Source organism: Pongo pygmaeus, chromosome 12 (genome assembly GCF_028885625.2).
Source record: "Pongo pygmaeus isolate AG05252 chromosome 12, NHGRI_mPonPyg2-v2.0_pri, whole genome shotgun sequence".
Classification (NCBI taxonomy): Eukaryota; Metazoa; Chordata; class Mammalia; order Primates; family Hominidae; genus Pongo; species Pongo pygmaeus.
In genome coordinates, this window is record NC_072385.2 from 484,608 (window position 1) to 509,881 (window position 25,274).

At 41.7% G+C, this 25,274-nt stretch overlaps 1 pseudogene; it reads left to right on the forward strand.

Annotated features, from left to right (window-relative positions):
• Window positions 1-1,254, forward strand: LOC129026159 (double homeobox protein 4C-like; annotated as a pseudogene).
• Window positions 1,255-25,274: the final 24,020 nt, after the last annotated feature.

Sequence of the window (25,274 nt, forward strand, 5' to 3'; positions counted from 1 at the left end):
ATGGCTCTCCCGACACCTTCGGACGGCCCCCTCCCCGCGGAAGCCCGAGGACGAGGACGGCGAAGGAGACTCGTCTGGACCCCGAGCCAAAGCGAGGCCCTGCGAGCCTGCTTTGAGCGGAACCCGTACCCGGGCATCGCCACCAGAGAAGGGCTGGCCCAGGCCATCGGCGTTCCGGAGCCCAGGGTCCAGATTTGGTTTCAGAATGAGAGGTCACGCCAGCTGAGGCAGCACCGGCGGGAATCTCGGCCCTGGCCCGGGAGACGCGGCCCGCAAGAAGGCAGGCGAACGCGGACCGCCCTCACCGGATCCCAGACCGCCCTGCTCCTCCGCGCCTTTGAGAAGGATCGCTTTCCAGGCATCGCCGCCAGGGAAGAACTGGCCAGAGAGACGGGCCTCCCGGAGTCCAGGATTCAGATCTGGTTTCAGAATCGAAGAGCCAGGCACCCGGGACAGGGTGGCAGGGCGCCCGCGCACGCAGGCGGCCTGTGCAACGCGGCCCCCGGCGAGTGTCACCCTGCTCCCTCGTGGGTCGCCTTCGCCCACGCCGGGGCGTGGGGGACGGGCCTTCCCGCACCCCACGTGCCCTGCGCGCCTGGGGCTCTCCCCCAGGGAGCTTTCGTGAGCCAGGGAGCGAGGGCCGTCCCCGTGCTCCAGCCCAGCCAGGCCGCCAGACAGAAGGGATCTCTCAAGCGGCCCCGGCACGCGGGGCTTTGTGTTCCCTGCCCTGGCTCCTCCGGAAGTGGGGCTCTCCCACCCTCAGGCTCCTCGGAGGCCTCCGCACCCCAACAAACGCCAGGAGGGCCAGGACCCGCAGAGCGACGGCCTGCTGGGCGCGTGCTCGGTGGGACAGCCTGGGCCCCCTCAAGCTGAGTCACAGGGGCAAGGTGTGCTTGCGCCACCCATGTCCCACCGGAGTCCGCGGTGGGGCTGGAGCCGCAGGTCGCCAGGGCGGCGTGGGAACCCGAAGACGGGGCACCTCCACCTCCGAAGCTCGCGACCCCGGAGGCCTCCACGTCAAGCACAGATGCCAGCCATGCAGGCGCCTCCCAACCGCTCCAGGAGCCGGGGCGCTCGTCTGCACTCACCTCCAGCCTGTTAGATGAGCTCCTGTCAACCCCAGAGTTTCAGCAAAAGGCACAACCTTTCCTAGGTCCGGTGTCACTGGGGGAGCTGAAGGACGTGGAAGAGCCCGCTCTGCTGGAACCACTCCTCAGCCAGGAAGAACACCGGGCTCTGCTGCAGGAGCTTTAGGACGCGGGGTTGGGGCGGGGCGGGGGCAGAGCGGCGGCCTCTCTTTCGCGGTGAACCTCTGGCTCGGTATGGAGAGGCGTGTCTTCCCTTCCAGCTGACCTGTCTAGGCTCCCTGAGTTCCAGGTCCGGCGGGAGACTCCACACAGCTGTCATTCTTTCCTGAGCATCCCGGGGATCCCAGGGTCCTTCCAGGTACCGGGAGGTGGACTGTCTACTGCGCATGCGCGGGTTTGCGTGCAGCAGCCTAGGTTTTCTAACCAGCCCAGGCGGAGCTCTCATCCCTTTTCCCCCCGCCTTCTTCAGTCGGGTTGGCGGAGACCACAGTCCGCGAAACACTGGGCCGGGACAGAAGCCAGGCCAGTTCTCCTTTCCGGGGCTCGACTCCTCTGCACCTTCGCTCACTATCACTTGCCAACCCGTGTCCCGCCAGCCTCCTCGCCAGCACCATGGAGCGCCTTGCAACTAAATAAAGACCCGAGACCCCGCGCAAACCGAGGTGCTGCCATTTCCAGGCAAGAGAGAAGGCAGGCAGAGATGAGGACAGGAACGGAGGCAGAGTGGGACAGAAGGATGGAGCTAGGAAAGGATGGATGGACGGAGGGACCCTGGAAGGGAGAGAAAGAGGGAGAGCAGGAGAAAGGGAGGAAAAAGCCGGGGGAGGGAGGGAAGAACAGAGGGAAGGATGGACCGAGGGACAAAAGGAGCAAGAAACAGAGAACTGAAGGCAGAGAGAAAAACGGTCTTCTGCGTACAGAACCAACAGGACCCAGCACTCCGGGAAATGTTGGGTGCCCAGTGCAGGCTGAGTGCTGGGCCGACAGCCCCGTTGGCCAGCGGGGCGCTCAGCGGCCCTCCGGATCGCCAGCCTTGGTTACTTCATCCCGGAGCGATTCAGACGAATTCCGTTTCCGAAGGAATGAGCGAATTCCCCAGAGAGCGATGAGCCGAGACTCAGGTGGTTGTCTGGTTTTCACCCACATGGTTCACAGATGACATATCCCCACCTTGAGCCCTGCAACAGAGCGCGAGGCGGATAGTCCCATCCACATGGGAGTCACACTCAGGCCAACTGAAGCGTGATTCTGGATTCCACGTTTCTTTGCCCTCTGCAAAGATGCCTGTTACTCAAGTCTCTGCCACCCCCCCAAAAGCGTGACCATGTTGACTGTTTCCCGAGCTCTGTGGGGACCCAGAAACTTCCAGGAATGCGTGGAAGACCAGCATCGTGTCGGTGCTCTCCTTTCCAGTTTTCAAACAGGCTATATGGGAGATGACCCATTTTGCAGGAAACAGGAATCCAACCTCAGGCCATGATGCACGGGACGTTCCTTCTCTCTGTGGTTTCGCTCTCAGTGTCTACATGAAAATGAACGAGATCCACACACCTAGGTGTGTGAGACTATCACGGCAACTGTGACACCCACGCGCTGGCAATAGAGTCGGCAGCCTGGTCCCAGGACAAAGGTACTGACGGACATCCAGACACACCCCACCACAATCACTAGCAAACCCACTCCCAAACAGACACACACGGGGGAATGCGCAGGAACACAAGCATACACACAGACACACAAAGACACACACAGCTTGAAGAAGAGCAAGGGACAGAGGGATGGAGAGATAAAAACAGAAGGAGAGAGAGAAACAGCGATAGAGAGAGAGAGAGGGACGGGGAAATTGTGAGTGAGAGAGAGAGCGAGAGCGCGGGCAAGGTGGAGAGGGAAGTAGAGAAAGGGAGAGGGTGAGGGAGCTAGAGAGGGAGAGCAACAGAGCCTTGGAGAGGGAGGCTCTGCTCTGGTAGACAGGGGCCCCTTTGGCCAGGGTAGGGTGGAGGGTGCCTGGGCCAGGCTAGAACAGGGGGGCAGGGCCGCCCACGCGGGAAAACCAACGGAGCCCTGAGAGGTGTTTTTACTTGGATTGGTTGGTTGCTTTGGGGGTGCGTTTCCTAGCGTCATTCCTTTGTTGGCTCCTCCCTGTCCTCTTGGTGGTGTGGGCCCTGAAAGTTGTCGAGTGCGCCTGTCCCTGTGGCGGGAGCAGTGGCGCCGAGCGTGCCCACGGCCACGGCTTGGGTTTCTCTCGCGTTCAGGGTGGTATGGCCGTAGACAATGGCAGTGGCACCTGGCTGGCCCAAGAGCCCGGTCCAGCTACGCGCGCCTGATTCCAGGCGTCATAACCAACCCGGGGCCGCGAGGCTGGGATCAGGCACCCGGGAGCCGCTTTCCCGTGGCCGGGCTGCTCTCCCCGTCTAGGCCAAGCACCACCAGTCGCGGCGCTGCGCTTTCCGCCGAACTCCCAGAGCGTCCCGCCGTCGCCGGAGTCCAGGCCTCGCGCAGGACCAATGTGGCGCCGCCCTGCTGTTGCTGGAGGGCGCCGGAGGCCTCCGTCCCTTGCCCAGGCTTCCGGCTCTCGGGGCTGCCGCCCTTCCTCCCACGCTCCGGGCCTTCCCCGGCTCCCGAGCTCCGAACTTCCACCACAGGACGGCTCAGGACGGGTGTGCTCATCCCTTCACTTTTCAACTTTTTGTTGTTTATATTGATATTTTATTGTGCTATGTCTTGAAATGTTGTTGTAGTTATTACTTTTGATTGGATATTATTTAGTATTCCTGCTTTGAATAAGAGTAGTTTGCACACCGCACAGCTATAGTGTTATAATATTCTGTTTTGTTTTGTATCCTATTAGCAGTGAGCATTTTTTTTACCTTTAGGTGATCATTTATTGCTCACTAATGTCCTTTTCTTCCTGATTGAAGTACTCTCTTTAGCATTCCTTTAGGACAGACATGGTATTCATAAAATACTTCAGCTTTTGTTTGTCTGGAAAAGTCAGTATTTCTTCTTTTTATTTGAAGAACATTTTCACGGTATATGCTATTCTAAGGTAAAAGTTTTTTTCCTTTAGTACTTTAAATATTTATTGCTCCTCTCTCCTGGCCGGTAGGGTTTCCACTGTAAAGTCTCCTGCCAGGGGTGTTGGAGCTCACCGGTATGTTACTTGTTTCTTTTCTCTTTCTTCCTTTAGAACTTTATCTTTGACTTTTGGAAGATCTATTGAATGCTTTGAAGTAGTCTATTTTGGGTTAAATCTGCTTAATGTCCTATAACATTTTTGTATTTGCATATGGATATCTTTCTCTAGATTTGGAAAGTTTTCTGTTATTATCCCTTTGAATAAATTTTTCTACCCCTGCCTCTTTCTCTACATCTTCTTTAAAATCAATAACTCTTAGATGTGTCTTTGTGAGGCTATTTTTCTAGATCCTGTAGGCATGATTTGTTGTTTTTATTCTTTTTCTTTTTTCTCTTCTGACTATGTATTTTCAAATAGCCTGTCTTCGAGCTCACTATTTCTTCTGCTTGATCCATTCTGCTATTAAATGTTATTAAATGGCTCTAATGCATTCTTCAGCATGCCAATTGCATTTTTCAGCTCCAGAATTTCTGCTGAATTTGTTGTAACTATTTCAATCTCTTTGTTGAGTTTAGCTGATAAAATTTGGAATTTCTTTACTTTGTTATTTTAAATTTCTTTCAGTTTTTTTTTTTTTTTTAATACAGCTATGTTGAATTCTGTGTCTGAAAGGTCACATATCTCTTTTTCTCCAGGATTTGTCCCCGGTGCCTTATTTAGTTCACTTGGTGAGGTCGTGTTTTCCTGGATGGTGTTGATGCTAATAGATGTTCTTCAGTGTCTGGACATTAAAATCTTGGGCATGCAGCACCATATGAGAGGTTTAAAAAATAAAATTAATAAAGAGAAAAGGTGAGTATTTATTGTAGTCTTCACTGTCTGGGCTTATTTGTAGCTGTCTTTCTTGGGAAGACTTTTCACATATTTGAAAAGACTTGGGTGTTGTGATCTAAGCCATATCTGCTTTACGGGTACCTTATACCCAATAATGCTGTAATTCTTCTAGACTCAGAGAAGTACCACCTTGACAGACTTCAACAAGATCCAGGAGAATTTTCTGGATTACTAGCCAGAGACTCTTGTTCTCTACCGTTATTTTCTCTCAAAGATACAGAGTCTTTCTCTCTATTCTAAGCCACCTAAAGCTGGGAGAAGAAAGACACAAGCACCCCTGGCCACCACCACTATGACTGCCCTGGATCAGACCTGAAGCTAGCACAGCACCGGGTCTTGCTCAAGTCCTGCTACATGAACTTTCTGACGACTGCCTATGTTCACTCAAGGCCTTTGGTCTCTACAATTAGCAGGTGGCAAAGCCAGCCAGGCCTGTGTTCTGTCCTTTAGGGCAGTGAGTGCCCTCAGTCCCTGGCTGGGTCCAGAAGTGCCATTCAGAAGTCAGGGAGTAGAGTGAAAAATTTTAGAAGTCCACTTGGCATTCTATTGCATTGCAGCTGATCTGGCACTCAAACTATAAGACATAGTCCTTCCTATTCCTCCCTTCCTTTCCTAAAGGCAGAGTAGCCACCACCACCTCAGGCCACAATGAGTACTGCCAGGCTACCACCAATGTTCCCAGAAGGCCCAAAGCCTCTTGTCAGTTTGCGATGAATGCTGCCTGGCCTGGGTCTTGCTGTTTTCAGGGCAATGGGCTCCCTACTGGCCCTGGGCAGCTTCATAAATGCCAACCAAGAATCAAGCCCTAGAATCAGGGATTCTGAAATTTTGCTTGGTGCTCTACCCACCTCTGGCCTTGCTGGTACCTAAGGGGCAAGACAAAGTCCCCTTCAATTTTCCCTCTACTTTTCCCAAGAAGAAGGAGTTTTGCCTTTTAGCCACGACAGCTGGTAATGTGCTGAGTTCACCTAAGTATAGCAAGTCTATGAGGGTCATCCAAGGCCCTTGATGTAGTACCTGGGTATGGCTGCTGGTTATTCAGAGTCCAAAGGTTTTCAAGTTTGCAGGCGATAAATCCTGCCAGCACATGGTTCTTTTGTTCAAGGCAGCAGGTTTCCTTCTGGCCCAGGGTGTGTCTAGGAATGTCTAGGAGCCAGAGACTGGAAAGGAGGCGTCAGGATTCTGACCAGTGCACTATCTTGCTGTGATTGAGCTGGTGTCCAGGATGAAAGACAAAGTACTCCCTACTCTTTTCCCTCCTCTCCTCAAGCAGAAGGATGGTGTCCCTTTTGGAACCATGAGCCGTGCAGTCTGGTGTTAGCGGAGTGATAATGTCAGAACTCCTTTGGCTGCCCCAGCTGGTGTCTCAGTATGTTGCATGCCCTCCCCACCCCAGTCCACTGTCCCTGGGCCCAGTTCAGCCCTAGGCCTCACCTAAGAGTTGCAGCCCTGATGGCCTAGGCTGCCTTTCAAGTTTTCTTAGACACAAAGAGTGCAGGAGCACTTAGTTGTCAGGTTTGCAAACACTCAAGTTCCAACCACTGGAATCTGATTCCCCTCTGGCTAGGGCTGGTTTAATTGATCCCTCTGTGGATGGGCATTAACTGCATTTGGTCTGGTTTTCCTTTCTGCTCTAACAGGACAGCACTGAGTTCAGTGCCTCACAATTGCTGTCTCCCTCCCGCAGAACCCAGAGTTGATCTCTGCACCATGCCATCACTGCTGGGGATGAGGAAACGGTGATTTCAGGACTGTTTTTTCTGTCTCTTCAGTGCCTCTTTCACTGAAGAAACCAGGTACTTCGAGTACTCACCTGATTTTTGATTCTTATGAATGTATTTTCTATGTGGATATTAATAGTTGTTCATCTGGTGTCCTTGCAGGAGGGATTATCAGTGGAGCCTTCTTTCTGCCATCTTGCTTTACTCTTACACCCAAGAATCAGAATGCAGAACTTTTAATAAGAAAAGCTTTCAGAACTCAGGAAGGAGAAGGAAGACATTCTGGTTCTCCATGCTTAACATTGGACTGTTTCTTCAACTTAGGTGCTTAGTACTGACTAATCAGGGATTATCATAGAAAATTTGACTTGAACTATGCCGTTCATTCAAATTCTTTATCTAGACAATTTAAGTACTAGCTGATTTGGCATGAAAATCTGGCAAAGTATTTTCTTGGTATTCAATTGATTTTTATCCTGCTTGCGTTAGCAGTTTTATTAACCAGTCAGTCTCTTCATTAAAGTTCTAGGAATTCTTACCCAGTTCAAATAATGTAATTCTAAAGTTCTCAAAAACCTGTATTCAAGAGTGCTTCTCAGGGCCCTCTCCATCCTTTCATGAACCTCCTTAAAGATACAATATTCCAGGATTTTGCAGGCTTGTAAAGTTTTCAGAAACTGCCTCAGAATTAAGCAATTTACAGTGGAAACGACTTTAAACTATCATAGTTAGACATAATTGGCAAGATAATTTTATTATTTACAGGTGTGCGCCACCACACCCAGCCTCTAAAGTTAATTTAATAAAATTTTATAAATAAATTTATCAAATGTTGTCATCTTTTAATCCCAGATTTTTGTGAACCTATGCTGTGCATTTTCCCCCAACTTTCTATATTTATCTAGTTTTATCTGCTTTTTTTTTTTTACTTCTTCAATTTGAAATCTTTAAGTAACTTCAAACCAAAAAAAAATTAAAACACATTTTTATGTCTTTATAAGTTTTATCATCAAAAGCATATGTTCACAAGCCTGTAATCCCAGCACTTTGGGAGGCCGAGGCAGGTGCATCACTTGAGGTCAGGGGTTCAAGATCAGCCTGGCCAACATGGTGAAACTCTGTCTCTACTAAAAATACAAACATTAGCCGGGTGTGGTTGCAAGCACCTGTAATCCCATCTACTTGGGAGGCTGAGGCAGGTGAATCCCTTGAACTGGGGAGGCAGAGGTTGCAGTGAGCTGAGATCATGCCACTGCATGCCAGCCTGAGCAACAGAACAAGACTCATTCTCAAAAAAGAAAAAAAAAAGCATATCTTGCTTTTTATACACTCTGTATGCAGAATTGTTTCTCTCATATCTAGTAATTAAGTCTTAGGAGCCCCAATTTTCAGTGAAAACCCTAAAAAGTGATATTCAACTGTCTTGTATCAGTATTTTTAGATAAAAACCATTTTATAACTTTTAAGAAATATAGTTCTTCAAATTACTGTTTATTAACAGAACTAAAGATATTTAGGTTTTCTATACTATATACAAGTAACATGTCATGGTATATAGACCTAAACTAATTTTTAATGGTTAATATTTCACTATTTTAGCTTACAAATGACTCAAGATATTTTCTGGTTATGTATTACTTAATTTAACGTGATTTTAAGATTTTAAATTAATGAACAGAATTTTGAAACTATGACACAGGTAGCATCCGTAATGTCTTCCCTCAGTAATTCTAGGTCCCAAGTAGCCACATGGCACCCAGGAAAACTATGATGATCAGGGCCTGCCTGAGTCCATTAGGACTAAAGACAGAGCTGTGAAGGCTGTAACTGGAGGATCCAACCCCGCCTAAAATAGCCAGGAGGCAAAACAGGAAAAGCACAGAAAGAAGGGGCCGATTGCTTGATTCTGGCTTGTAGCTGCTGGTCTAGGTACTGAGAACATGTCTCCATACTTCATCATGGTCACCTATCAAGACCCATGAATCTAGAAACTTTCAACAAAAGACATAAGCTCACAGTTAAATCAAGCAAGTATCTAATTATTTTTAATGGATAATTGTAAAGCCGTTTCTATTTAACTAACGATTTAAGAATGAGCTTTATTTACAAAATATTATCATTTAACATGTAACACATATAGACATACAAACACACAGGAACAGATCTTACAGCTTTCATAAAGGATTTAAAAAATTTTTTATTTTAGGTTTGGGGGTACATGTGAAGGTTTGTTACATAGATAAACTCATAACACAGGGGATTGTTATACAGATTATTTCATAACACAAGTATTAAGCCCGGTACCCCATAGTTATCTTTTCTGTTCCTCTCCCTTCTCCCACCTTCCCTGCTCAAGTAGACCCCACTGTCTGTTGTCTGTTGTTTCCTTCTTTGTGTTCATAAGTTCTCATTATTTAGCTCCCACTTACAAGTGAGAACATGTAGCTGCATAGTATTCCATGGTGCATATGTTTGTTCTGTGTGGGAAACGTGTGAGGAAAGAAAAGAAACACACAATACTTTTAAAGGTAAATAGACTTTATTCCGAGTATATGGCAATATAGATATAATAAGCAAATGATACAATAAACAAATTTTAATGGGAACGGGAGAAGGGAAAAGGTATATATATACATATATATATATTTACACTCACCAGACTATGGAGGATTCATCACCAGACTGGGAAGCAACAGCCTGGGATACAGAATTGGCCACTAGTCCATGCACAGATGAGGAGGGGTCCCATGAAGCTTCAGCGCAGCCTGGGAACTGAGCTCTTTTTGTAACAGGTTGTTTGTCATGAAGCCCAGTCATGAGGGCCCTTCGCAACTGAGCTCAGGGAACACAAAAAGGTCAACTTGTTTTTGCAATTGCCTGTTGTTTTTCAATAACTGTTGTTTTTCAATAACTGTTGTTTTTCAATAACTGTTTCTCCGAAGCAGCACTGGATGAATGCCTCAAGGGGCTCACACAACTCATTCCAGGACTTAGTGACCATTGTTTGTGTCCCTGTTCAATTGAGTTCAAATTTAATATTTAACTTTTCCTCCACAGTGCGCCATATTATCTGCATCCAATCTGTCATCGTTGGGCATTTAGGTTGATTCCATGTCTTTACTATTGTGAATAGTCCTGCAATAAACATTTATGTGCTTGTGTCCTTATGACAGAACAATTTATATACATCTGGGTATATACCCAGTAGGGAGATTGCTGGGTCAAGTGATAGTTCTGCTTTCATCACTTTCGAGGAAAGCACTGTTGTGCTTTCCACAATGGTGGGACCAATGTACACTCCCACCAACTGTTTATGTGTTCTCTTTCTCCACAACCTTGCCAGCATCTGTTATTTTTTGACTTTTTCATAATAGCCATTCTGACTGGTGTGAGATGGTGTCTCAGTGTGCCTTTGATTTGCATTTCTCTAATGATCAGTGATATTGAGTGTTGTATTCTATGGTTGTTGGTCACATGTATGTATTCTTTTGAAAAGTATTCATGTCCTTTGCCCACTTTTGAAACATTTTATTTCCATAGGTTTTAGGACAACAGGGGGCATTTGATTACATTAGTAAGTTATTTATTGATTTGTAAGATTTTGCTGCATCCATCACCTCATCTGTATACACTGAACCCAATTTTTAGCTTTTATCCCTCACCACCTTCTCCCCTTTCTCCCTGAGTCCCTAAAGTCCATTGTGTCATTCTTATGCTTTTGCATCCTTATAGCTTAGCTCCCAATTACAAGCGAGAATATATGATGTTTGGTTTTCCATTCCTGAGTTACTTCACTTAGAATAATAGTCTTCAATCCCATCCAGGTTGCTGCAACTGCCATTAATTCATTCCTTTTTTATGGCTGAGTGGTATCCCATCGTACATATGTACCACAGTTTCCTCATCCACTCATTGATTGATGGGCACTTGGATTGGTTCTACATTTTTGCAATTGCAAATTGTGCTGCTATAAATATGTGTGGGCAAGTATATTTTTTGTATAATGACTTTTATTTCCTCTGGGTACATAGCCAGTAGTGGGATTGGTGGATCAAATGGTACTTCTACTTTTAGTTCTTTAAGGAATCGCCACACTATTGTCCATAGTGATTGTATTAGCTTGCATTCCCACCAGCAGTGCGGAAGTGTTCCCTTTTCACAACGTTCACACCAACATCTATTATTTTTTTCTTATGTCCATTCTTGTGGGAGTAGGGTGGCACTGCATTGTGGTTGTAATTTGCATTTCCCTGCTCATTAGTGATGCTGAGCATTTTTTCATATGTTTGTTGGCCATTTGTTTATCTTCTGAGAATCGTCTATGACTATACTGCCAAAAGCAATCTACAAATTCAATGCAATTGCCACCAAAATACCATCATCATTCTTCACAGAACTAGAAAAAACAATCCTAAAATTCATATGGAACCAAAAAGGAGCCTGCATAGCCAAAGCAATATTAAACAAAAAGAACAAATCAGAAGGCATCACGTTACCTGATTTCAAACTATATCATAAGACCATAGTCACCAAAACAGCATGGTTCTGGTATAAATACAGGCACATAGACAAATGGAACATAATGGAGAACCCAGAAATTAACCCAAATATTTACAGCCATCTGATCTTTGACAAAGCAAACAAAAACAAAGTGGGGAAAGAACACCATACCCAACAAATGGTACTGGGATAATTGGCAAGCCACAAGTAGGAGAATGAAATTGGATCTTTATCTCTCACCTTATACAAAAATCAACTCAAAATGGATCAAGAACTTAAATCTGGGACCTGAAAGTATAAAAATTCTAGATGATTACGTCAAAAAAACCCTTCTAGACATTGGCTTAGGCAAAGATTTCATGACCAAGAACCCAACAGCAAAAGCAAGAAAAACAAAGATAAATAGGTGGGATTTAATTAAACTAAAGAGTTTTTTCACAGCAAAAGGAACAGTCAGCAGAATAAACAGACAATCCACAGAATGGGAGAAAATCTTCACAATCGGTATATCTGACAACTAATATCCAGAATATACAAAGAGCTCAAACAAATTAGCAAGAAAAAAACAAACAATCCCATCAAAAAGTAGGCTAAGGACATGAATAGACAATTCTTTGTCCACTTTTTAATAGGGTTGTTTGTTTTTCTCTTGTAAATTTAAGTTCCTTATATTGAATATTAGCTCTTTGTCAGAGACATAGTTTGTAAATACTTTTTCTCATTCTATAGATTGTCTGTTCACTCTATTGATAATTTCTTTTGCTGAGCAGAAGCTTTTAAGTTTAATTAGATCCTGCTTGTCAATAGTTGCATTTGTTGTAATTGTTTTTGGTGTCTTTATCATGAAACCTTTGCCTGTTTCTATGCCCAGGATGGTATTGCCTAGGTTGTCTTCCAGGGCTTTTATAGTTTTGGGTTTTACATTTAAGTCTTTAATCCATCTTGGGTTGATTTTTGTGTGTGGTATAAGGAAGAAGTCCAACTTCAATCTTCTGCATATGGTTAGCCAGTTATTCCAGCACCATTTATTGAATAGGGAATCTTTTCCCCATTGCTTGTTTTTGCCAGCTTTGTCAAAGATTAGATAGTTGTAGGTATGTGCAGTTATTCCAGCACCATTTATTGAACAGGGAATCTTTTCCCAATTGCTTGTTTTTGCCAGCTTTGTCAAAGATTAGATAGTTGTAGGTATGTGATCTTATTTCTGGGCTCTCTATTCTGTTCCATTGGTGTATGTGTCTGTTTTTACACCAGTACCATGCTGTTTTGCTTACTGTAGTGATGTAGTATAGTTTGAAGTCAAGTAATGTGATGCCTTAAGCTTTGCAGATTGTCTTGGCTACTTAGGTTCTTTCTTGTTCTATGTGAATTTTTAAATAGCTTTTTGTACTTCTGTGAAGCATGTCATTGGTAGTTTAATATAGCTTTGGGCAGTAAAACCATTTAAATGATATTACTTCTTTCTCTCCATTAACATGGAATGATTTTTCATTTGTTTGTGTTTTTTCTGACTTCTTTGAGCAGTGTTTTGTAATTTTCATTATAGAGATTTTTCACCACCCTGGTTAGCTGTATTCCTATCTATTTTATTCTTTTTGTGGAAATTGTGGATAAAATTGCCTCTCTGATTTGGTTTTTAGTTTGGCTCTTCTTGGTGTGTAGGAATGTTAGCAAATTTTGTACATTGATTTTGTATCCTGAAACTGTGTGGAAGTTGTATCAGCTTAAGGAGCTTTTGGGTCACAACTATAGGGTTCAGATTGAGAATTATGTTGTCTGCAAACAGAAGTAGTTGGACTTCTCTTTCTATTTAAATACACTTTATTTCTTTCTCTTGTCTGATTGCACCAGCAAGGACTACTAATACTGTGTTGAATAGGAGTGGTGAGAGAGGGCATCCTTGTCTTGTGCCGGTTTTCAAGGAGAATGCTTCCAGACTTTGCCCATTTAGTATAATGTTGGCTGTGAGTTTATCATAGGTGGCCTTTATTATTTTGAAGTATGTTCCTTCAATACCTCATTTATTGAGACTTTTTAACATGAAGCATTGCTGAATTTTATTGAAGCCTTTTCTGCGTCTATTGAGACAATCACGTGGTTCTTGTCTTTAGTTTTATTTATGTTATGAATCACATTTTATTGATTTGCCCATGATGGACCAACCTTCCATTCCAGGGAAGAAGCCTACTTCACTGTGGTGAATTAGCCTTTTGATGTGTTGCTGGCTTCGGTTTGCAAGGATTTTGTTGTGGATTATTGAATGGATGTTCATCAACGATACTGGCCTGAATGTTTCTTTTTTTGTTGTGTCACTGCCAGGCTTTGGTATCAGGATGATGCTGGTCTCGTAGAACAAGCTGGGGAGGAGTCCCTCCTCCTCTATTTCTTGAAATAGTTTTAGTAGGAATGGTACTGCCTCTTCTTCGCATATCTGTTAAAATTTGACTATTAATCTATCAGGTCCTAGGCTTTTCTTTTTTTTTTTTTTTTGGATGGTAGGCTATTTACTACTGATTCAATTTTTGGAGCTCATTATTGGTCTGTTCAGGGACTCAGTTTCTCCTGGTTCAGTCTTCAGACTGTGTATGTGGCCAGGAATTTATCCATCTCTTCTAGGGTTTCTAGTTTGTGTGTGTAGATGTGTTCATAGTAGTTGCCGGTTGTTATTTTTACTTCTCTGGGGTCAGTGGTAACATTCACTTCATCATTTCTAATTTTGTTTATTTGAATCTTCTCTCTTTTCTTCTTTATTCATCTAGCTAGTACCCTATCTTATTAATTTTTTCAAAAAACTTTGATTAAGTGATTTTTTGAACAGTTTTTCATGTCTCTATTTCTTTCAATTCCACTCTGATTTTAGTTATTTCTTGTCTTCTATAAGCTTTGTGGTTGAATTCTTCTTGCTTCTCTAATTCTTTCAATTGTGATGTTAGGTTTTTAATTTGAGATCTTTCTAAGTTTTTGGTGTGGGCATTACTTCTTATGCCCTACCCTAACTTTTCTCCTTCTCCTAGAAAACTCAGAACTGTGCTTTCTAAACCAATTCAAATTTTCTCAGTGAATCAACCTGGTCTCCCTGAGGCAAGGCTAACAATTTTCCATTACACATGGTCCTCTTTCTCTCTAAGAATATCTAATGCAACAATGCAAGTGTTTCATCCCTCCTGGGTATGCGAGGAATTCCTTTTGGCTGAGACCAAGACTTAAAACCTCATTCTTTCAACATTAATGAAGATCTATTTAGAAAGCCTCCATTTTTTTATAGCAGCATGATTTATAATCCTTGGGGTATATACCCAGTAATGGGATGGCTGGGTCAAATGGTATTTCTAGTTCTAGATCCTTGAGGAATCGCCGCACTGTCTTCCACAATGGTTGAACTAGTTTAAGTCCCACCAACAATGTAAAAGTGTTCCTATTTCTCCACATCCTCTCCAGCACCTGTTTTTTCCTGACTTTTTAATGATCACCATTCTAACTGGTGTGAGATGGTATCTCATTGTGGTTTTGATTTGCATTTCTCTGATGATCAGTGATGATGAACCTTTTTTCATGTGTCTGTTGGCTGCATAAATGTCTTCTTTTGAGGAGTGTCTGTTCATATCCTTCACCCACTGGGGTTGTTTGTTTTTTTTCGTGTAAATTTGTTTGAGTTCTTTGCAGAAATAGCTATACTTATACCAGATAAAAATAGATTTCAACAAAAGACTGTAAGACTGTAGAAAGAGATTAAAAGGTCATTATATAATAATAAAGAGATAAATTCATCAAGAGGATATAATAATTGAAAATATATATGCACCCAACACTAAAACACCTAGACAAATGAAGCAAATATTATAAGATCTAAAGAAAGGGACCTCAATACAATAATGGCTGGACACTTCAACACCCCACTTTAGTCATTGGATAGACCTTTCAGACAGAAAATCAGCAAAGAAACATCAGACAATCTGCACTATAGAACAAATGAACCTAATAGATATTTACAGAAAATTTCATGCAACAGCTGCAGAATAAACATTATTCTCCTCAGTGCATGGGTTATTCTCAAGGATAGACCATATGTTAAGTAACAAGTGTAAAAACATTCCAAAAAATTGAAGTAATATCAAGCATTTTCTCTGACTACAGGGAATAAAACTAGAAATCAATTAAAAAAAGAATTTCAGAAACTATACACACACGGACATTAAACAATAGGCTCCTGAATGATTAGTAGGTCAATAAGAAAGTTAAGAAGAAAAGAGAAAAACTTCTTGAAACAAATGATAATGGAAACATAGCATAGCAAAACCTATGAATATAGTAAAAGAGGTACTATTAAAAAAGGAAAATTTGTAACTGTAAGTGCCTACATAAAAAACAGAAAAGCTTCAAATAAATAACCTAATAATACATCTTAACTAACTAGAATAAAAAGGCCAAACCAAACCCAAAATTAGAGGAAAATAATAAAGATTACAGTGGAAGTAAATAAAGATAAAATGAAGAAAATGCAAAAGATTAATGAAACAAAAAGTTGATTTTTTGAAAAGTAAAACAATTGACAAATATTTAGACAGGCTAACTAAAAAACAGAGAAGATACAAATTAGTAAAATCAGAGGTGAAAAGGAGACATTACAACTAATGCTTCAGAAAATCAAAAGATCATTAGTGGCTACTATCAGCAATTGTATGCCAACAAATTAGAAAATCTAGAGGAAATTAATTCTTAGACACACACAGCTTACCAAGATTGAACTAGGAAAAAATCTAAAACCTGAACAGACCAATAACAATTAACAAAATTAAAGCCTTAATAAAAAAGTCAGTAAGACCAGACTCAAAAATAGAGAAGGAAAGAACATTTCCAAACTCATTCTTTGAGGCTAGTATTACTCTGATATCAAAACCAGACAAAGACACATTAAAAAAGCAAACTACAGGCCCATATCTGAGAATATTGGTGCAAAAATTTGCAAAACACCTAGCAAACTCAATTAAACAAGACATAAATAGGTAATTCATAATGACCAGGTGGGATTTATCCCAGGGATGCAAGGATGGTTCAACATTCAAATCAATCAATGGGATACATCACAGAAACAGAATGAAGGGGGCGGGCAGAGTGGCTCACGCCTGTAATCCCAGCACTTTGGGAAGCCGAGGTGGGCAGATCACCTGAGTTCAGGAGTTTGAAACCAGTCTGGTCAACATGGCAAAACCCCGTCTCTACTAAAAATACAAAAATTAACCAGGCACGGTGGTGGGCTCCTGTAATCCCAGCTACTCGGGAGGCTGAAGAAGGAGAATCACTTGAACCTGGGAGGAGAGGTTACAGTGAGCTGAGATCACGCCATTGCACTCCAGCCTGTGTGACAGAGGGAGACTTCCTCTCAAAATAAATAAATAAATAAAAGGACAAAATCCATATAATCATTTCAATTATGCTAAAAAATTATTTGATAAAATTTAATATTCATTAATTATAAAAAACTCTTAGAAAACTGGGCATGGAATGAACATACCTCAACATAATAAAAGTCATATATGACAGACCCACAGCTACTATCATGCTAAGTGCGGAAAAACTAAAAGCCTTTCCTCTAAAATCTGGAAGATGACAAGAATGTCCACTTTTACCACTGTTATTCGACATAATTCTGAAAGTCCTATCTGGAACAATTGGACAAGAGAAAGCAATAAAAGGCATCCCCATTGGAAAAGAAGTCAAATTATCTTTTTTTGCCAATGATATAATCTTATATTTGAAAAAACATAAAGACTTCTCTGATAGGGTTTGAATGTATGTCCCCTCCCAAATCTCATATTTAAATGTAATTCTCAATGTTGGAGGTGGACCTGGTGAAAAGTGATTTAAACATCGGGATGGATTACTCAGAAATGGCTTAGCACCATCCCATTTGGTACTATCCTCATAACAGTGAGTGAGTTCCTATAAGATCTGGTTATTTTAAAGTGTGTAACAACTCGCCCCTCTGTTTTTTGCTTCCACTTTTGCCCTTTGATGTGCAAGATTTTGCTTCAACTTCTGCCATGACTGGAAACTTCCAGAGGCCTCCCCAGAAGCACATGCCAGTGCTGTGTCTTCTCTACAGCCTGTAGAACCATGAGCCACTTAAACCTCCTTTTTAAAAAATAAATTATCCAGTCCCACTCTTATAGTGATGCAAAAATAGCTTAATACAGAAAATTGGCATCAAGGAGTGAAAAATTCTTATAAGAATACCTGAAAATGTGAAATTCGCTTTGTAATTGGGTAAACAGGCAGAGATCGAAAGAGTTTGTAGGATTCAGAGGAAAACAGAAAAATGAGGGAAAGTTGAGATTTTCTTAGAGACTGGTTGAATAGCTGTGACCAAAATGCTGGTAGTGATCTGGACAGTGAAGGCCAGGCTAAGGAGGTCTTACATAAAATTAGAAACTTATTAGGACCGAAACAAAGGTCATGCATGTTGTCTTAGCAAAGTAGTTGGCTGAATTTCTGTCATGCCCTAGGGATATGTAAAACTTTGATTTGGAAATTGATGATTTAGGGTTTCTGTTGGAAAAATGTCTAAGTGGCAAAGCATTTGAGATGTTGCCTGGCTGCTTGTAACAACCTATGCTCACATGATCTAGCAAAAAAATATATATAAGTTGTAACTTACAAGGGAAGCATAGTGCAAAAGCTTGAAAACTTTGCAGCCTAGTCATGTGGCTAAAAAATAAAAAGATTTTATAAGACAGGAACTCAAGCAGGCTATGGAGCAATGACTTGTTAGAGATATTTGTATAACCTAAAAAAAAGCAAGTGTTGGTAGCCAAGACAATGGGGAAGAGGAATTGAAGGCATTTTAGAAATCTAAAATGCAGCCCCCCAATCACAGGCCTTCAGGCCTAAAAGAAGTGAATAGTTTCTGGGATCAGGCCCAAGACCTGCTGCCTTGGGTAGCTTTGGAACATGGCTCCCTGCATCCTGGCCACTGCTTCAGCTCCAGGTGTAGGTCAAATTGACCCAGTTACAACTCCAGTCACTGCTTCAGAGGGTGCAAGCCATAAGCCTTGGTAGCTTCCATGTGGTGTTAGGCCTGTGGGTGTAGAAAATGCAAGAGTTGAGACTTGGGGGTCTCCACCTTTGTTTCAAAGGATGTGTGAACAAGCCAGGTGTGCAGGCAGAAACATGCTGCAGGGGTGGAGCCCTCATGGAGAACCTCTACTAAAACAATGGAGAAAATAAACGTGGGGTGACAGTCTTCATGCAGGCTCCCCACTGGGGCATGGCCTAGTAGATCTGTGAGGCGAGGATCACTGTCCTCCAGACTCCAGAATGGTAGATCTAGCTACAGCTTGCACCTTGCACCTTGAAAAGCCAGAGACACACAATACCAGCCAGAGGCACACAATGCCAGCCCATGAGAGCAGCTATGGGGGCTGAACCATGCGAAGTCACAGGTTGAACCTTCCCAAGGCATTAGTGTGCCCTGGAAATGGGACACCGAGTCAAAAATAATTATTTTGGAGCCTTACAATTCAATAACTTCCCTTCTGGGTTTCAGACTTTTGTGGGTCCTGTGGCCCCTTTCTTTTGGCTGATTTCTTCTTTTTAGAATAGGAGTATTTACCCAATGCCTCTGCCCCATTTTTATCTTGAAAGTGCCTAACTTTTTTTATTTTATTTTACAGGCTTATAGGAGGAATAAACTAGCTTTGTCTTAGATGAGACTTTTGACTTTTAAGTTAAGGCTGAAATGAGTTAAGACTTTGGGAATTATTGGAAAGGCATGATTATATTTTGAAATATGAGAAGGATATGAGATTTGGAAAGGCCAGGGGCAAAATGATACAGTTTGGGTGTGTGTTCCCACCAAAACCTTATATTGAAATGTAATCCTCAATGTTGGAAGTGGGCCTAGTGGGGAGGTGATTGAATCAAGAGGGCAGGATTTCCATGAACAGTTTGGCATCATTTCCTTTAGTGCCATTCCCACAATAGTAAGTTTTCATGAGAGCTGGTTATCTACAAGTGTGTAGCACTTACCCTCTGCCCTAGCACTTACCATGTGATGTGCAAGCACCGGATTTATTTTTCACCTTGTCAGTTGCCAGAGGCTTCCCCAGAAGCAGAAGCCAGTGCTATGCTTTCTGTACAGCCTGTAGAACCATGAACAAATTAAATCTATTTTCTTTATAAATTAACCAGTCACTGATTATTTTTTATAGCAATGTGATAATAGCCTAATACATCCACCAAAAAACTATTTGAAGTAATAACTTGAGTAAATTTGCAGAATACACAATCAACATATACAAATCAGTAGGATTTCTATATGCCAACAGTCAACAAACTGAAAAAGAATTCAAAAATATAATACTATTTGCAATAGCCACAAATAAAACAGAATGTGTGGGAATTTACCAAAGAAATAAAAGTTCTCAACAATTAAATCTGTAAAACACTGATAAAAGAAATGAAAGAGGACCCAAAATTGGAAAGATATTTTTATGTTCACAGATTGGAAGAATCAGTATTTTTCTAAAATGTCCATACAATCCAAAGCAATCTATACATTTCATTCCATCTCTGTCGAAGTAACAGACCAGGGGCAGTGGCTCATGCCTGTAATCCCAGCACCTTGGGAGGCCAAGGTTGGTGGATCACGAGGTCAGGAGTTCAAGACCAGCCTGGCCAACTTGGTGAAACCCCATCTCTACTAAAAATACAAAAAAATTAGCCGTGCGTGGTGGCGGGTGCCTTCCCAGCTACTCAGGAGGCTGAGGCAGATAATTGCTTGAACCCAGGAGGCAGAGGTTGCAGTGAGCTGAGATCGCATCAGTGCACTCCAACCTAGGTTACACAGTGAGATGCCATCTAAAAAAAAAAAAAAAGACATTCCTCACAGAAATAGAAAAAAAATTCTGAAATTTATATGGAACTGTCACAAAACACCACAATAGTCAAAGCTATGCTGAGTATATAAAAAAAACTGGAGGAATTCCATTACCTGGTTTTAAATTATACTACTAAGTTATAGTAATTAAAACAGCATGACAGTAGCATAAAAACAGACATAAAGACAAATGGAATGAAATAGAGACCTTAGAAACAAACTCATACAGCTAAACTAAACTTATTTTCAACAAAAGTGCCAAGAACATACAATGAAAAGTAAGACAGTTTTTGTAATAAATAGGGCTGGGAAAACTGGCAAGCCATAGGCAGAAGAATAAAACTAGAACCCTATTTCTTGACACATACAAAAATCAAATTAAAATGAATTAAAGACTTAAACCTAATGCCTCAAAGTATCACACTTTTACAATAAAACATTGGGGAAACTCTTTAGGGCATTGGTTTGGGCAAAAATTTCTTAAATAATGCCCCATAAGCACAGACAACCAAAACAAACACGGGCAAATGGGATTACAGCAAGTCAGAAAGCCGTTTTAAAGTAAAGGAAACAATAAACAAAGTGAAGAGAAAATCCACAGAATTGGAGAAAATATTTGTAAATTATGCATCTGAAAAGCAATTAATAGCTGCATGATATGGTTAGGGTTTGTGTCCCCATCCAAATCTCATATTGAATTGTAATCTCCAGGTTTTGAGGGAGAGGCCTGGTAGAAGGTGATTGGATCATGGGGGTGGTTTCCCCCATGCTATTCTTCTGATAATGAGTGAGTTCTCATGAGATCTGATGGTTTTATAAGGGACTCTTCCCCCTTTGCTTCACATACATGCTGTCTCGCCTGCTGTCATGTAAGAGCTGCCTGCTTCCCCATCTGCCATGAGTGTAAGTTTCCTGAGGCCTGCCAAGCCATGTGGAACTGTGAGTCAATTAAATCCATTTCCTTTATAAATTACCCAGTCTTGCCAGGTGCAGTGGTTCATGCCTGTAATCTCACCATTTTGGGAGGCCGAGGCAGGTAGATCACGAGGTCAGGAGTTCAAGACCAGCCTGGTCAAGATGGTGAAACCCCGTCTCTACTAATAATACAAAAATTAGCCAGGCATGGTGGCAGGTGCCTATAATCCCAGCTACTAAGGAGGCTGAGGCAGAGAGTTGCTTGAACCAGGAGGCAGAGGTTGCAGTGAGCCGAGACTGCACCACTGCACTTCAGCCTGGGCAACAGATCAAGACTTCATCTCACTAAATAAATAGATAACCCCGTCTTGATTTTTTTTTTATACCAGTGCTGAAACAATAATACACTACAATATATTGAATTCAAAAAATTATATAAAAAATATAATAATCCAATTAAAGTGTGGACAAAACATGTAAATAGACATTTATGAAAAGAAGACATACAAATGTCAAACAGGCAAATGAAATGGTGCTACACATTACTGATCATCATAGAAATGCAAATCAAACCCAAAATGAGATATCATTTCACCCCAGTTAAGGTGGCTTTTATGCAGAAGTCAGTAAAAAACCAATGCTGGTAAGTATGTGGAGTGAAGGGAATCCTTGTACACTGCTGTTGGGAGCACATTTAAGGACAGTTTGGATGTTCCTGATATAACTAAAAATAGAGCTACTATATGATCCAGCAATCCCACTGCTCAGTATATGTCTAAAAGAAATAAAATTGGTAAATCAAAGACATATTGGCACTCTCATATTTGCTACAGCAGGGTTTATAATAGCCAAGATTTGGAAGGAACTTAAATGTCCCTCAACAGCTGACTGGATGGAGAAAATGTGGTACATATACCCAATGGAGTACTATTCAGCTATAAGAAAGAATGAGAGGCTGCCATTTGCAATAACATAAATGGAAATGAAAGTCTTTATGTTAAGTGAAATAAGTCAGGCACAGAAAGACAAATGTCACATGTTCTCACTTATTTGTGTGTGCTAAAATTCGAAACAATTGGTGTCATAGAGATGGAGAGTATAAGGATGGTTACCAGAGGCTGGGAAGGGCAGTGAGGGAACAGGCGGTTAGTGGGGATGCGAAATGGGTACAAAAAATTGTTAGAAAGAATGAATAAGACAGTATTTGATAGCACAACAAGGTGATTATAGTAAAAAATAATTTAACTATACATTTTAAAAAACTAAAAGAGTATAATTAGATTGTTTATAACACAACCTATAAATGCTTGAGGAGATGGACACCCCATTTTTTATTATGCATTACTCTTTGCATGCCTGTACGAAGTATGTCATGTACCCCCATAAATATATACACCAACTATGTACCCACAAAAATAAATTAAAAATTGAAATTAAAATTAAAACCAAAGGGAGGAGAGTATAATGAGGCATGTGTGACCCATGGCTTGAACTAGCTTTTCAGGTTAACTTTGGAATGTCCTTATCCAAGAAGAGGGGTCCATTTAGTCAATAGGGGCTTAGAAATTTATTTTTAGTTTATTTATTTTTAGTTTAGTTTATAGCAATAACCTCTCCATCATTATGACTAGAAGTTGAAATGTGGTATTTAACAACCCTACATGATAAGATCAGATAAGCCTGTTTAGTGACAGCCTCTTTTATGACAAAATTTATTTTTAGTTTATAAGTGGAAAAAAGGATTTTTAATCCTGAGCTATATCTTTCAGTCAATCAATCCCTGCAGGGAACCCTGTTCTTTTCCACTGAATAACACCACATTTCAAAGTGAGGGGAAATGTCTTGAAACTAAAAGGTACAGCCTTATTAAATTTGATTTGGTTTCAATTGTAATTAATTTAATCACATGTGTTCTAGAGTTTGTCCTCAGTCTTCTCCTACTTTAGGCCCACGATCTGTTGAATTTACTCAGCTCCCTGCTCAACAACAGGAAATCAGTTAGAATTATTTAAAAATCTCACTGTGGCTGGGAGCAGTGGCTCATGCCTGTAATCCCAGCAATTTGGGAGGCCAAGGTGGGCAGATCACTTGTTGTCAGGGGTTTGAGACCAGCCCAGCCAACAGAGTGAAACCCCATCTATACTAAAGATACAAAAATTAGCTGGGTGTGTTGATGCATGCCTGTAATCGCAGCTACTTGGGAAGCTGAGGCAGGAGAATTGCTTGAACCTGGGAGGCAGAGGTTTCAGTGAGCCAAGATGGTGCACTACACTCCAGCCTGGGCAACAGAGAAGACTCTGTCTCAAAATAATAATAATAAAAAATAAGTAAAAATAAAAATCTCATTGTGATTCAAACAAAATTTCTTTTGAATATCAACTGTATCAACTTGCATATTACCTATAATCATTTTGTTTACTTTATATCCAATCTTGAGAAATCTTTGAGGACTAATTTCACTCTTTTCTGCCATTTTGGTAAACATACCAAATTCCATCAAACAAAATGCACAGAATTCCTGAGAAATACATTTTCTCCTTGAGGAGTAGACTTGTTGTGTTAGAGCAGCTCATGGTTACCAAGCTTCTAGTTTAATAAACATGACTAGAATATTCTATCTTAATATGAGTAGCTAGGTACTCACAAGGCATCTAGAAGATTAATACTCATGGTCTGAAAATAGCCACTTTTTTAGCTGGCCACAAATTACAATTGCTGAATATTTGTGGTCATACAAAACATCTTCCACTAAGCCTGAAAAATGTATAAATGTCCTAGGAGTGCAGCATTTTTTTTTGTAAGGATAATATTAATGAGCTAGCTTAGGTCAATGGGTTAATGATCATTGTTAAAACCAATAGCCCCAACTTTAGTGAGTACATCTGCACCTTCCAAGTTTAATTATAACTCTTTCTCTTTATGGTTACTTATAAGTAGAGACACTAACAAAAGACAATGCATTCCTGCTCTTGTTTTCTGAGGATGTACAACTCTAATGGAGTATTTCTGGTAAACTTGCTTCTTTCACTGTGCTCTCTGACTCACCTGAAATTTTTTCCTGCACAAGGTCTAAGAATCCTACTTTGTGGTCTGTATCAGGACCCTCTTTTCCAGCAACATCTTTCAGCAACACCATGAAGGGACACCAAGACAAGACCCCCCACTCCAAGGAAAACAATCCACACAGAATCAATCAGCTAACACCTGTCAAGTGCGCTGTCTTTTAGAGTTGTGAAGCCATTCTGGTGGGCAAGAACGATTGTCGACTACTACTTAAGTGAGAGGCCCTAGGGCATAATGTTAGGGTGAGAGACTCAGCCCAATGTTAGAGGCCCGGGGGAGTCATACTCAGATTAGAGGCCAAGCCCACAGGGTTAGAGGCCCTTGGGAATATTGAGAAGAATGGATTTGGCTAAACAAGGTGTTTACCACTTTCTCTTTTTGGACTGTCCAGCTTGTACTCTCTTTCCCTCACCTGAGTGCTCTGCATCTTGTCACCTTTCTGCTCACCTCCTCTGTTTTCTAGTAGCCTGGAGGCTGCCCCAGGAAAGAGGCTTCAAACAGTTTAGCTTTTCCTTTCCTCAGCGATCGTCTGACTTCTAGCTGATTGCTTATTTAATTTGCCACTGGTCCAAGTGACACTGAAAAAAAGAGATGTCTTGGAACCTAGTATTTTTGTACCTTAATTATCAGAAAAAAATCAGCAATAACCTCTCCATCATTATGACTAGAAGTTGTAATGTGGTATTTAACAGCCCTACATGATAAGATCAGATATGCCTGTTTAGTGACAGCCTCTTTTATGACAACACTCTGCAAACAATTAGCCTCAAGTTGGAGAACATGAGAGTTTTTCTTAAGAGTTTTCTCTCATTTCTTGACCATAAGGTCATCTTTGATGAGCTGGTATAGGGCAGCTGGACCCTACTTTCTAAACCCAGCATGTCACTTTTTTCCTGAAAGAGTTTTGTCAGTTTTGTCATAGCAGTGTGAAAATGGACTAATACATTACAATATACAAGTTACAGCCTTCCCATTTCCCCTGTTCAGTCTAACTCTTTTTTTTGCAGCTTAATTTGTTTTATAGAAGAGAAACTAAGTGGGAGGGAATACTTTACATGTAGGTTTCTCTGATGCTTGGTCAGGATAAAAATTAAAATGGGCTTCTATATGTTTGATGGAGGAAAAGACAAAATAGGGATGGC